Below are 12241 nucleotides of genomic sequence, written 5' to 3'. Positions count from 1 at the left end.
ACGGCGCAGTTCCAGTGCGAAATGAGTGCATTCACGCCACCCACGATATTGGACTGTTAGGTGCCCGTTTTACGGCCATTGTCTTTCCTGGGTGTTCGTCATTATCCCTTTTCCATTGATGGATAGCAATGGATGAGGGAATGGCATTTACAAACAGCAAGTCCAGACACATTTTGTGAATTGTCAGTCTTGCTATCAATTGGAGAAACAATTCTGGGAGTTGCAGATACGGATACATGCTGGGACCTGTAGTCAATACCTTGCTGAGTCTCTTCAGCTGGGAGAGATAGAATTTCCCCAGTGCTTCTGCTGCTGTAACTTTGGTGGAAGTTCAGCAGAAACCCCAGGGGCAATTCGAACCCAACCTGCCTGGCGGAAAGCTGCCCTGGAGCACTGGGAGCTAACAGGTTCAGATTTTCGTCCGCTCTCCTGAGCAGGGAGCAAGGATGCCCACCCAAAACCGACGGAGTCCTTTTTCAGGAGACCTTTTTAAAATATCCACATCGGAACCCGACTGCAATTTTTACTTGGAGGCCTGAGCAGGAAGTGGCAACGAGTTTCCCGCCAGGACAATCCAACGGTGAGGAGAATTGGGGGCCAGAAGAGGTCCACAAAGGTAAGTTTTGATATTATTTTTTTAAAATTTCCTTGTGGGGTCAGGAGGAGCAGGAGTGCTCCTCTGGGCACCACAAGGGAAGCTTAGACCTCTCCTGCCACGAACTCCCCCCAAATCTCGGGACAGCTGTGCAGCCAATCTCCCCCGCTTACTTGCTGTCGGCGGGTGGTCTTCCAGCTGTGCAATTTTACAGCGCTTTCTGCCGACTTCCCGCCCAGAATGGTTGGGAAGCCAGCCAGCGGGATTTAAATGAAACCCGGAGGTTTCTAACACACTGCTCACCAGCCGACGACTGGCCCAGAATTAAAATAACAGGGGGGCCCCCGTTTACACTCATCAATGGGGTTTCCACCAAACCCTGTCCTGAAATTACAGTGGTGGTGCAGGAGAAGCACTGAGGAAATTCCCGGCGTATGCCTTCATTAACAATAAGAACTCAGCTTGGTCAGACCGGAAGATTGCGGGTGAGAGGATTTGCCAAAAAACACTTGGAGCAATTTGAATGGTTCTCCTCCTGCTCCTTGCTATCGGTAGCTGTTTGCCGGCTTGTCAGTTTTTGATTGGAAGTTTTTCGAAATTGCTGACTGGCAACATTCGTTCCCATTAGCTATTTGTTGACTCATAGAATCATAGAATCATAGAAAGGTTACAGCATGGAAGGAGGCCATTCAGCCCATCGAGTCTGTTCCGGCTCCATGCAAGAGCAATCCAGCTAGTCCCACTCCCCCGCCCTATCCCTGTAGCCCTGCAATTTTTTTCATTTCAAGTACTTATCTAATTCCCTTTTGAAGGCCATGATTGAATCTGCCTCCACCACCCCCTCGGGCAGTGCATGCCAGATCCTAACCAATCGCTGTGTAAAAAAGATTTTCCTCCTGTCACCTTTGGTTCTTTTGCCAATCATCTTAAATCTATGCCCTCAGGTTCTTGACCCTTCCACCAATGGGAACAGTTTCTCTCTATCCACTCTGTCTAGACCCTTCATGATTTTGAACACCTCTATCAAATCTCCTCTCAACCATTTCTGTTCCAAGGAGAACAATCCCAGCTTCTCCAGTCTATCCACGTAACTAAAGTCCCTCATCCCTGGAATCATTCTAGCAAATCTCTTCTGCACCCTCTCTAAAGCCTTCACATCTTTCCTCAAATGCAGTGCCCAGAACTGGACACAATACTGCAGCTCTGGCCGAACCAGTGCTTTATAAAGTTTCATCATGACTCCCATACTTTTGTACTCTATGCCTCTGTTTATAAAGACCAGGATCCTGTATGCTTTCTCAACCTGCCCTGCCACCTTCAACGATTTGTGCACATATACCCCCAGATCTCTCTGTTTCTGTACCCCTTTTAGAATTGTGCCCTCTATTTTATATTGCCTCTCCTCGTTCTTCCTACCAAAATGTATCACTTCGCATTTCTCTGCATTACATTTCATCTGCCACGTGTCCGCCCTGGCCACCAGCCTGTCTACATCCTCTTGAAGTCTATCACTATCCTCCTCACTGTTTACTACCCTTCCACATTTTGTGTCATCTGCAAATTTTGAAATTGTGCCCTGTACACCCAAGTCCAAGTCATTAATATATATCACAAAAAGCAGTGGTCCCAGCACCGACCCCTGGGGAACATCACTGTTCACCTCCCTCCCAAAAAACATCCATTCACCACTATTCTCTGTTTCCTGACACTTAGCCAATTCTGATCCATGTTGCTACTGCCCCCTTTATTCCATGGGCTGCAATCATGATGATAAGCCTACCGTGCGGCACTTTATCAATCGCCTTTTGAAAGTCTTTATACACCACATCAACTGCATTGCCCTCCTCTACCCTCTCTGTTACCTCATCAAAAAACTCTATCAGGTTAGTTAAACAGTGAGTGACAAATGCGACATTGAATCTGCGCTACAGTTAGGATTGCCAACTCTGGTTGGACGTATTCCATGAGATTCCATCACATGACATAAGAACATAAGAAATAGGAGCAGGAGTAGGCCACATGGCCCCTCGAGCCTGCTCCGTCATTCAATAAGATCATGGCTGATCTTCAAACTCAACTCCACTTTCCCACGCTAGCCTTTTTCCCTTGATTCCCTTAGTGTCTAAATATCCATCAATCTCAGTCTTGAATATACTCAATGACTGAGCATCCACAACCTTCTAGTGTAGAGAATTCCAAAGATTCACAACGCTCTGATGGAAGAAATTTTTCCTCATCTCAGTCGTAAATGGCCGACCCCTTATCTTGAGACTATGACACCTAGTTATAGACTCACCAGCCAGGGGAAACAGCCTCTCAGCATCTACCCTGTCAAGCCCTCTTAAGAATTTAATACGTTTCAATAAGATCACCTCTCATTCTTCTAAACTCCAGAGAATATAGGCCCATTCTACTCAATCTCTCCTCATAGGACAACCCTCTCATCCCAGGAATCAATCTAGTGAACCTTTGTTGCACCGCCTCTAAGGCAAGTATATTCTTCCTTAGGTAAGGAGACCAAAACTGTGCACAGTACTCCAGGTGTGGTCTCACATATAATTGCAGCAAGACCTCTTTACTCTTATACTCCAACCTCCTTGAAATAAAGGGAAACATGCCATTTGCCTTCCTAATAGCTTGCTGTACCTTCATGTTAACCTTCTGTGATCCATGCGAGGTGAGAGTGACTGCCCTTGACATCAAGGCAGCATTTGACCGAGTGTGGCACCAAGGAGCCCTAGTAAAATTGAAGTCAATGGGAATCTGGGGGAAAACTCTCCAGTGGCTGGAGTCATACCTAGCGCAAAGGAAGATGGTAGTGGTTGTTGGAGGCCAATCATCTCAGAGCCAGGACATTGCTGCAGGAGTTCCTCAAGGCAGTGTCCTCGGCCCAACCATCTTCAGCTGCTTCATTAATGACCTTCCCTCCACCATAAGGTCAGAAATGGGGATGTTCGCTGATGATTGCACAGTGTTCAGTTCCATTCGCAACCCCTCAAATAATGAAGCAGTCTGAGCCCGCATGCAGCAAGACCTGGACAACATCCAGGCTTGGGCTCATAAGTGGCAAGTAACATTCGCGCCAGGTAAGTGCCAGGCAATGACCATCTCCAACAAGAGAGAGTCTAACCACCTCCCCTTGACATTCAGCGGCATTACTATTGCTGAATCCCCCACCATCAACATCCTGGGGGTCACCATTGACCAGAAACTTAACTGGACCAGCCATATAAATACTGTGGCTACGAGAGCAGGTCAGATGCTGGGTATTCTGCGGCGAGTGACTCACCTCCTGACTCCCCAAAGCCTTTCCACCATCTACAAGGCACAAGTCAGGAGTGTGATGGAATACTCTCCACTTGCCTGGATGAGTGCAGCTCCAACAACACTCAAGAAGCTCGACACCATCCAAGATAAAGCAGCCCGCTTGATTGGCACCCCATCCACCACCCTAAACATTCACTCCCTTCACCACCGGCGCACTGTGGCTGCAGTGCGTACCATCCACAGGATGCACTGCAGCAACTCGCCAAGGCTTCTTCGACAGCACCTCCCAAACCCGCGACCTCTACCACCTAGAAGGACAAGAGCAGCTGCTTCATTAATGACCTTCCCTCCACCATAAGGTCAGAAATGGGGATGTTCGCTGATGATTGCACAGTGTTCAGTTCCATTCGCAACCCCTCAAATAATGAAGCAGTCTGAGCCCGCATGCAGCAAGACCTGGACAACATCCAGGCTTGGGCTCATAAGTGGCAAGTAACATTCGCGCCAGGTAAGTGCCAGGCAATGACCATCTCCAACAAGAAAGAGTCTAACCACCTCCCCTTGACATTCAGCGGCATTACTATTGCTGAATCCCCCACCATCAACATCCTGGGGGTCACCATTGACCAGAAACTTAACTGGAACGTGCAGGTGGTTCATTAATGACCTTCCCTCCACCTTATGGTGGAGGGAAGGTCATTAATGAACCACCTGCACGTTCCCCTCCAAGTCACACACCATCCCGACTTGGAAATATATCGCCGTTCCTTCATCGTCACTGGGTCAAAATCCTGGAACTCCCTTCCTAACAGCGCTGTGGGAGAACCGTCACCACACGGACTGCAGCGGTTCAAGAAGGCGGCTCACCACCACCTTCTCAAGGGCAATTAGGGATGGGCAATAAATGCTGGCCTCACCAGCGACGCCCACATCCCGTGAACAAATAAAAAAATTGTACAAGGACACCCAAATCCCTCTGAACACCAACATTTCTTAATCTCGCACCTTTTAAAAAATATTCTGCTTTTCTATTCTTCCTACCAAAGTGGATAATTTCACATTTCCCCACACCATCTGCCACCTTCTCGCCCATTCGCTTAACCTCTCTATATCCCTTTGTAGCCTCTTTGTGTCCTCCTCACAGCTTATTTTCCCACCTAGCTTTGTTTCATCAGCAAACTTGAATACATTACACTCGGTCCCCTCATCTAAGTCATTAATATATATCGTAAATAGCTGAGGCCCAAGCACTGATCCTTGCGGCACCCCACTAGTTACAACCTGCCAACCTGAAAATGACCTGTTTATTCCTACTCTCTGTTTTCTGTCCGTTAACCAATCCTCTATCCATGCTAATATATTACCCCCAACCCCATGAGCCCTTATCTTGTGTAACAACCTCTCGTGTGGCACCTTATCGAATGCCTTTTGAAAATCCAAATACACTACATCCACTGGTTCCCCTTTATCTACCCTGCTAGTTACATCCTCAAAAAACTCTAATAGATTTGTCAAACACGATTTCCCTTTGATAAAACCGTGTTGACTCTGCCTAATAATATTATGATTTTCTAAGTGTCCTGTTACTATGCCCTTAATAATAGATTCTAGCATTTTCCCTACTATTGATGTCAGACTAACTGGCCTATAGTTCCCTGTTTTCTTTCTCCCTCCTTTCTTGAATAGCGAGGTTACATTTGCTACTTCCCAATCCACGGGGATCGTTCTAGAATCAGGGAATTCGGGAAGATCAAAACCACTCTCTCTGCAGCCATCTCTTTTAAAACCCTAGGATGGAGGCTATCAAGTCCAGGGGATTTGTCGGCTTTGTCCCATTAGTTTCTCCAGTACTTTTTCTCTATTAATCTTAATTGCTTAAGTTCTTCACTCTCATTAGACCCTTGATTCCCCACTATTTCCAGTATTTTTTTGTGTCTTCTACTGTGAAGACAGATACAAAATATTTGTTTAACGCTCTGCCATTTCCTTATTCCCCATTATAATTTCTCCTGTCTCTGCCTCTAAGGGACCAATGTTTACTTTTACTTATCTCTTCCTTTTTACATTCTTGTAGAAACTCTTACAATCTGTTTTTATATTTCTTGCTAGTTTACTCCCATATTCTATTTTCTCGCTCTTTATCAATTTCTTAGTCGTCCTTTCCTGATTTCTAAAATGCTCCCAATCCTCAGGTTTGCTACCCTTTTTGGCAACATTGTAAGCTTTTTTAATCTAATACTATCCTTAACTTCTTTAGTTAGCCACGGTTGGATCACTTTTCCCATGGAGTTTTTATTCCTCAAGGGAATGTACATTCGTTGAGAATTATGAATTATTTCTTTAAATGTTCGCCATTGCTTATCTGCTATCATATCTTTTAATATAATTTCCCAATTTACCTCAGCCAACTCTCCCCTCATACCTACGTAATTGGCTTTGTTTAAATTTAAGATCCTAGTTTCGGATTTAACTACATCACTCTCAAACTCAATATGAAATTCTATCATATTATGATCACTCTCCCCAGAAGATCCCTTACTATAAGATTACTTTTACAACACCAAGTTATAGTCCAGCAATTTTATTTTAAATTCACAAGCTTTCGGAGATTTTCTCCTTCCTCAGGCAAATGTTTTCAATTTGCCTGAGGAAGGAGAAAATCTCCGAAAGCTTGTGAATTTAAAATAAAATTGCTGGACTATAACTTGGTGTTGTAAAATTGTTTACAATTGTCAACCCCAGTCCATCACCGGCATCTCCACATTATAAGATTACTAATTAACCCTGTCTCATGACACAAAACTAGATCTAAAATAGCCTGTTCCCCATTGTTCTAGAAAACTGTCTCGAATGCATTCCATGAATTCATCCTCCAAACTACTTTTGCCAATTTGGTTGCCCAGTCTATATGAAGATTAAAGCCCCCCACGATTGTTGCATTACCCTTGTTACATGCTCCTCTAATTTCCTGATTTATACTCTGTCCAACACTATAACTACTGTTAGGGGGCCAATGAACTACTCCCACCGGTGTTTTCTGCCCCTTGTTATTTCTTAGCTCCACCCATACTGATTCTACATCCTGATTTTCTGAGCTAAGATCCTTTCTCACTACTGTCTTTATCTCATCCTTTATTATCAGGGCTAACCCCCACCACCCTCCTTTTCTATTTTGCCTATCTTTTCTAAGAATCAAATACCCTCCCGCCTCCAACCACCCCACCCTCACGCTCCCACCATTGATTGCCTGACATGTCCATCCTCAGGGCGCACGGCCTTTCCACGGCCAATTGGAAAGCAAACAGACTCTTCATTACCTGATTGGGTGAATCTTGACCGTCAGTCAAACAAGTTCAGAAAGGGCTACAGTAAAACGGCGCTCAAGAAAAATGTCAACCAGCCGCCTGCAGGCTAAAATTCGATAACTCCTTAGAGCCATCGTCAAAAGGCAATGGGATCTTCCCTGCAAAAAGATTGAACGAGAGCAAAATCCCGACGATTCTGTATCAGATCCGCAGGGCCACAGGGCAGGACTAGCGAAAAAACACATCGACATTGCAGACTTTGGGAGACAGACTCATAGAAAGCAGAGTTCTTTAAAGGTCACCTCTGCACTGTCCACTAGGGTTGCCAACCCTCCAGAATTGCCCTGGAGTCTCCAGGAATTAAAGATTAATCTCCGGGATCCTGCTGCACGTAATTCAGAAGAAGAATCATAGGGGCATTAAAAGAAATGGTGTGTTTTTATCATTTTCTTTGAACACTTTCGTTTATTAGTCATGAAAATATTGGCAATGGGAAAAATGGCTGTTTGATTGACAGTCACGATTCATCCAATCGAGCAATGAAGAGTTTGTTCACTTTCCAATTGGGGTGGGAAGACAGTGGACTGCAAGGATGGACGTGTCAGGTCACCAATGATGGGAATGTGGGAGCGGGGTGGTTGGAAGTAGGAGGCCATGTGATGAAACCACCAGGAAAATATCCAACCAAAGTTGGCGACCCTGCTGTCCACACCAAACCAAGGAATTCGACAGTAGCTGAGAAAAGGAAGTGAACAATTACATCCACACGCAATCAGAACTGTCCCAACCTCTGAGCACAGCCCCTACAAATAATGGAGAAGTTAATGCACTGTGAAGAGCAATGCCTCACTTGGCCTAGCCAGTTACTGCTGCTGAACTCTGGTTACGGCTAAGGAGCGTGTGTGAGAGAGCCCCTGGAGAGGATGGCATCACCAAACGTATGCTTGGTGAGGCAGTGGTACCTGCACAAGGACAAGACCAAGTCAGCATTGTCACTGCTGATGGAGGAAGAGGGACAGAACCCACCCCAGCACATTTGCAACACTGCACGACCTGTGGGCCTGCTTTAGGTGTCAGAGCTCAGCAACACTCATGTCACAGGCTGGATCACGGCACAGGGCTCAACACAACGCTCACAAGTTCTACCAAGTTTACTTTAGATTTGCTGCCAACTGTGCAAAATCTCTGCCTGTTGGGAGCCAGTAGTATTAAAATGGGAAGAAACCAATGACAAAGCAGGTTTATAATGCAGTGCTGCCTTCAATGTGAGAATGGGGTATCAATCTTCATAGCACAGTACAGTGGTGCAGCTTGTTGGAGCTCCAACATACAGTACAACAGAGTGCTGAGGCTCAGTGCCGCATAAATTGCTCATTTTCAGTGTGTAGTTTTGTGGGTGCAGCAAGTGACAGAAAGAGATGGAATGTAATAGAAAATGGCTTTTATACTGGTGCTTGTTCAGGTCAGATTCCATGGTTAACAATTTTTTTATGCAGCGAGTTGTTGTGATCTGGAATTCACTGCCTGAGAGGGCGGTGGAAGCAGATTCAATAATGACTTTCAAAAGGGAACTGGATAAATAATTGAAGGGAAAAAACTGGCAGGGCTACGGGGAAAGGGCAGGGGAGTGGGACTAATTGGGTAGCTCTTTCAAAAATCCAGCACAGGCACAATGGGCCGAATGGCCTCCTTTGCTGTATCATTCTTTGATTCTATGATTCTGTGAACATTTTGTCAAATCTAACTAACAAAGTTTCTCCTTTCAGGTGCTGTCAGACCTGTTGGCCTTCAAATTCCTGGGTTGAGGGAGGGCGTAAGGCAGGACTTGTTCCTTTGTGGAGCCAGGAATTTCTGAAACGCACCAGCATAAATTCCATTCAGTTTCAGGGCGTGTTGAAGAATTACCCGCCATCAGGGTGGCAGCCACATGCAAATGGTGATGGGATGACGTCACCCGTAGGAACAGGAGTAGGCCATACAGCCCCTCGAGCCCGTTGCACCATTCAATTAGATCATGACTGATCTGGAACTCAACTCTATTTTCCCGACTTTGTTCCATATTCCTTGATACCCTTGCCTGACAAAAATCTATCAACCTCAGTCTTGAAAATTTCAATTGACTCAGCATCCACAGCCTTTAGGGAGTTCCAGATTTCCAATACGTTTTATGTGAACAAATGCTCCCTGTCTTTATTCCTAAATGGACTAGCTGTAATTTTAAGATCATGCCCTTTTGTTCTGGATTCCCCTACCAGAGGAAATCGTTTCTCTGTATCTAGCCTGTCGAATCCCTTAATCATTTTAAACACCTCGAGGGCTAATGATCTTTGGTCTGGAAGATAAAATAATTGAGCATTGGATAACTGACTAAGCAATTTTGCCCTAACAGTCAAAACTCACACAACCTTAAGATGGTTTCATGCATTTTCTGTTTGATCATGTATATTAGCACTTAGGAGATGTCGAATTCGAATAATTTGGGGCAGCCCATCACAAAGAAGCAGCAGTCTCATTGCAGATCATCCCATTCTCCTCGATGAAGGGAGAGGGAAGAAAACAACGACACATGATGAACTTTGAAACTCATTGGGAAATTATGCAGAACTTTCCACGAGATTACGTAAGTGGGCTAGAATCCATGGCATAGTGGATTGTAAATGGTCTGAGGAAGGTATGGGATTGTCGGGCCAAATGTCTCTTGCTCGCTCCATGCTTTCTTATACGCTTACGACAAGAATCAGTCTGGGGAAACGCTGGAGGGAAGTACAAAAATGAAAAGACAATAAATAAAGTCCACTTGCTACCGAGGGCCAAGGTTTGTGTTTATTGCAACATGCTTCACTTTCGTCTGATTGATAAAGTAGTTACTCTGAGGTTATTCATTCACACTCCTCCCATTTAACACTTGGGAACACAATTACCCTTTATGTTGACTTTCATTCCTATTACAACTAATGAAACTGGCTTTCACAATAAAACTTATCTGTCCATAAAAACATAAGATTATATGACCAAGCCATTCCTGACTGTAAAACCAATTAAGAAAACATCTGCATCAGAATAGAAGCTAAATCAACCAGGTTTATCTTTTACAACACCAGGTTATAGTCCAACAATTATATTTTAAAATCACAAACTTTCGGAGATTATCCCCTTCGTCAGGTGAGTGAGTGAGTACTGTCTCCTCATTCACTCGCTCACCTGACGAAGGAGATAATCTCCGAAAGCTTGTGATTTTAAAATAAAATTGTTGGACTATAACCTGGTGTTGTAAGATTCCTTACATTTGTCCACCCCAGTCCATCACCGGCATCTCCACATCAGGTTTATCTTGTGCAGTACTAAAACAAAGGTTGGACAGAAAGGCTCAGGACTTTGTAAAGAACAGCTGGATCCACATTTTTATCACTTAGGAGAGATCCAAGTCTTAATGTTAAAAAAAAATGTGTGAGGCAAATCTTTTCTTGCTTGTTTCCAAGCATTTGACACATTGACATAAATTACCGAGAAATACATCATCACTTCACATATTCAAGTTCCACTGTGACAAAAATGAGTCAGGCCTCTTCTTCCTTGCCAAACAGGCTTTTCAAACACTCCAGGCTATAAAGTGGGCCGTGTAGCGCCCATTTTGTACGCCCTTATGAAAGGACAGCCCTTGCATCTCCTATCCAGCAAGACCCTGAGCCAGAGGCAGAGGAAGAGGAGGAAGAGGCGGAGGAAGAGGTGGAGGAGGAGGAGGTGGAGGAAGAGGCAAGGAGTCAACAAGGTACACAAGCCCTGTCTGCCAATGCTCTGCGTGCTCACCTTCTTCATAAGCGATATCACTAACCTCAACAACACCTCCCCATTCACCAACAGTCCCACACTCCTCACCTTTCCTCTCTCACATGACCATCAAATCGTCCTCCTTATGATTACACATTGCTTCCTCCCTCAGCTCATCGGAGAAATAAAAACCACCACCAAATGCGTTGTCAAATACAAATTTATAAACCAACACATGAAATCATGAATACAACATGACACTATTCACCCTTGTGCATTCCCTTAGTGCCTGTTGTTCGTGTGCCTTTACCTTTCCTGGTATTCCTACGAGGTGCATCCCCAGTGGCTGGAGCATGGGTGGTGAAGGCTGCTGACCTTCAACTGAGGAGCGTGCAGATGGCCTTGAAGGACGACCTCGGAGGGCCCGGCTTCAGACTGCACCATCTCAGCCTGGGCTGCAGCAGCCTGGCCTGGCTGGCTGATAGGCAACAACAGGGGCACTGGTGGAGTGGCAAGGGTGGGAGCAGGAAGGCTGTCATCCTGGGAGAGGACAGCAGGTCCGACTGCCATGGCACCACTGCCACTCTCCCGGGGCGGCACCTCAGCAATCCTGGTGATCAGCTGGAGAACGGATTGCTGGAGTGATGTGATGCACTGGAAGCCCCGTTCCACAGTGGAGCCCAGAGCCCTGATAGCAGCAGTCTGAGCTCCAAATGCAGCATGCAGACCTTTAATGGCATCTGTTTGGGCTGCAATGGAAGCTGAGACATCGGCCATCGGACGCTGCATCATAGTGGGTTCCATAGGTGTGCTGATGACGATGACCATGTTGGAAAGGATGGGCTCCAAGCTCTGCGCAAAGCCTTGTGCCAAGTTGGAGCTGGACTCCTCCATGCTCCTTGACATTGTGTGCAGGCTTTCTGGCAGTTTTCCAGTGCCCCAATCATTTGGTTGTGTACGCCCATCAGCCTTTTTCTGTAGCCTGGCCCAACAAAGTCCTCATCTGACTCATTGGCAGCAGAACTAATGACCGACCTCACCCTCCAGGGAACTGGCACCTGTGGTATCCGTTCCCCTCGCCCCGGCTCCTGTGCACTTGTGCTCGGTGTCTCACCACGTGTAGATCCCTCCTATAACCTAACCTCTAAAGGACGCACAGTGTCAGTCTCTGAGCTGTGAGTGTAAGATCGAGTGATGATGTACCTGCATTGTTGGTCTCCTCTTCCTCCTCCTCTTCCTCCCCCTCCTCCTCCTCCTCCTCCTCCACCTCGCACCGTGTCGGCTCCAGTTCTTCGGAATCTGCAAT

At 45.8% G+C, this 12241-nt stretch overlaps 1 long non-coding RNA gene across 1 annotated transcript; it reads left to right on the top strand.

Annotated features, from left to right (window-relative positions):
• Nucleotides 1-273: 273 nt before the first annotated feature.
• LOC137307293 (uncharacterized) lies at nucleotides 274-9975 on the top strand. Its single transcript, XR_010959097.1, has 2 exons — nucleotides 274-616; nucleotides 8934-9975. It is a non-coding gene; the product is annotated as an uncharacterized lncRNA (long non-coding RNA).
• Nucleotides 9976-12241: the final 2266 nt, after the last annotated feature.

This window comes from Heptranchias perlo, chromosome 3, assembly GCF_035084215.1.
Source record: "Heptranchias perlo isolate sHepPer1 chromosome 3, sHepPer1.hap1, whole genome shotgun sequence".
NCBI classification, from domain to species: Eukaryota; Metazoa; Chordata; class Chondrichthyes; order Hexanchiformes; family Hexanchidae; genus Heptranchias; species Heptranchias perlo.
Note: the sequence above shows the minus strand (reverse complement) of the source record. Positions and strands in the feature narration are given on the sequence as shown.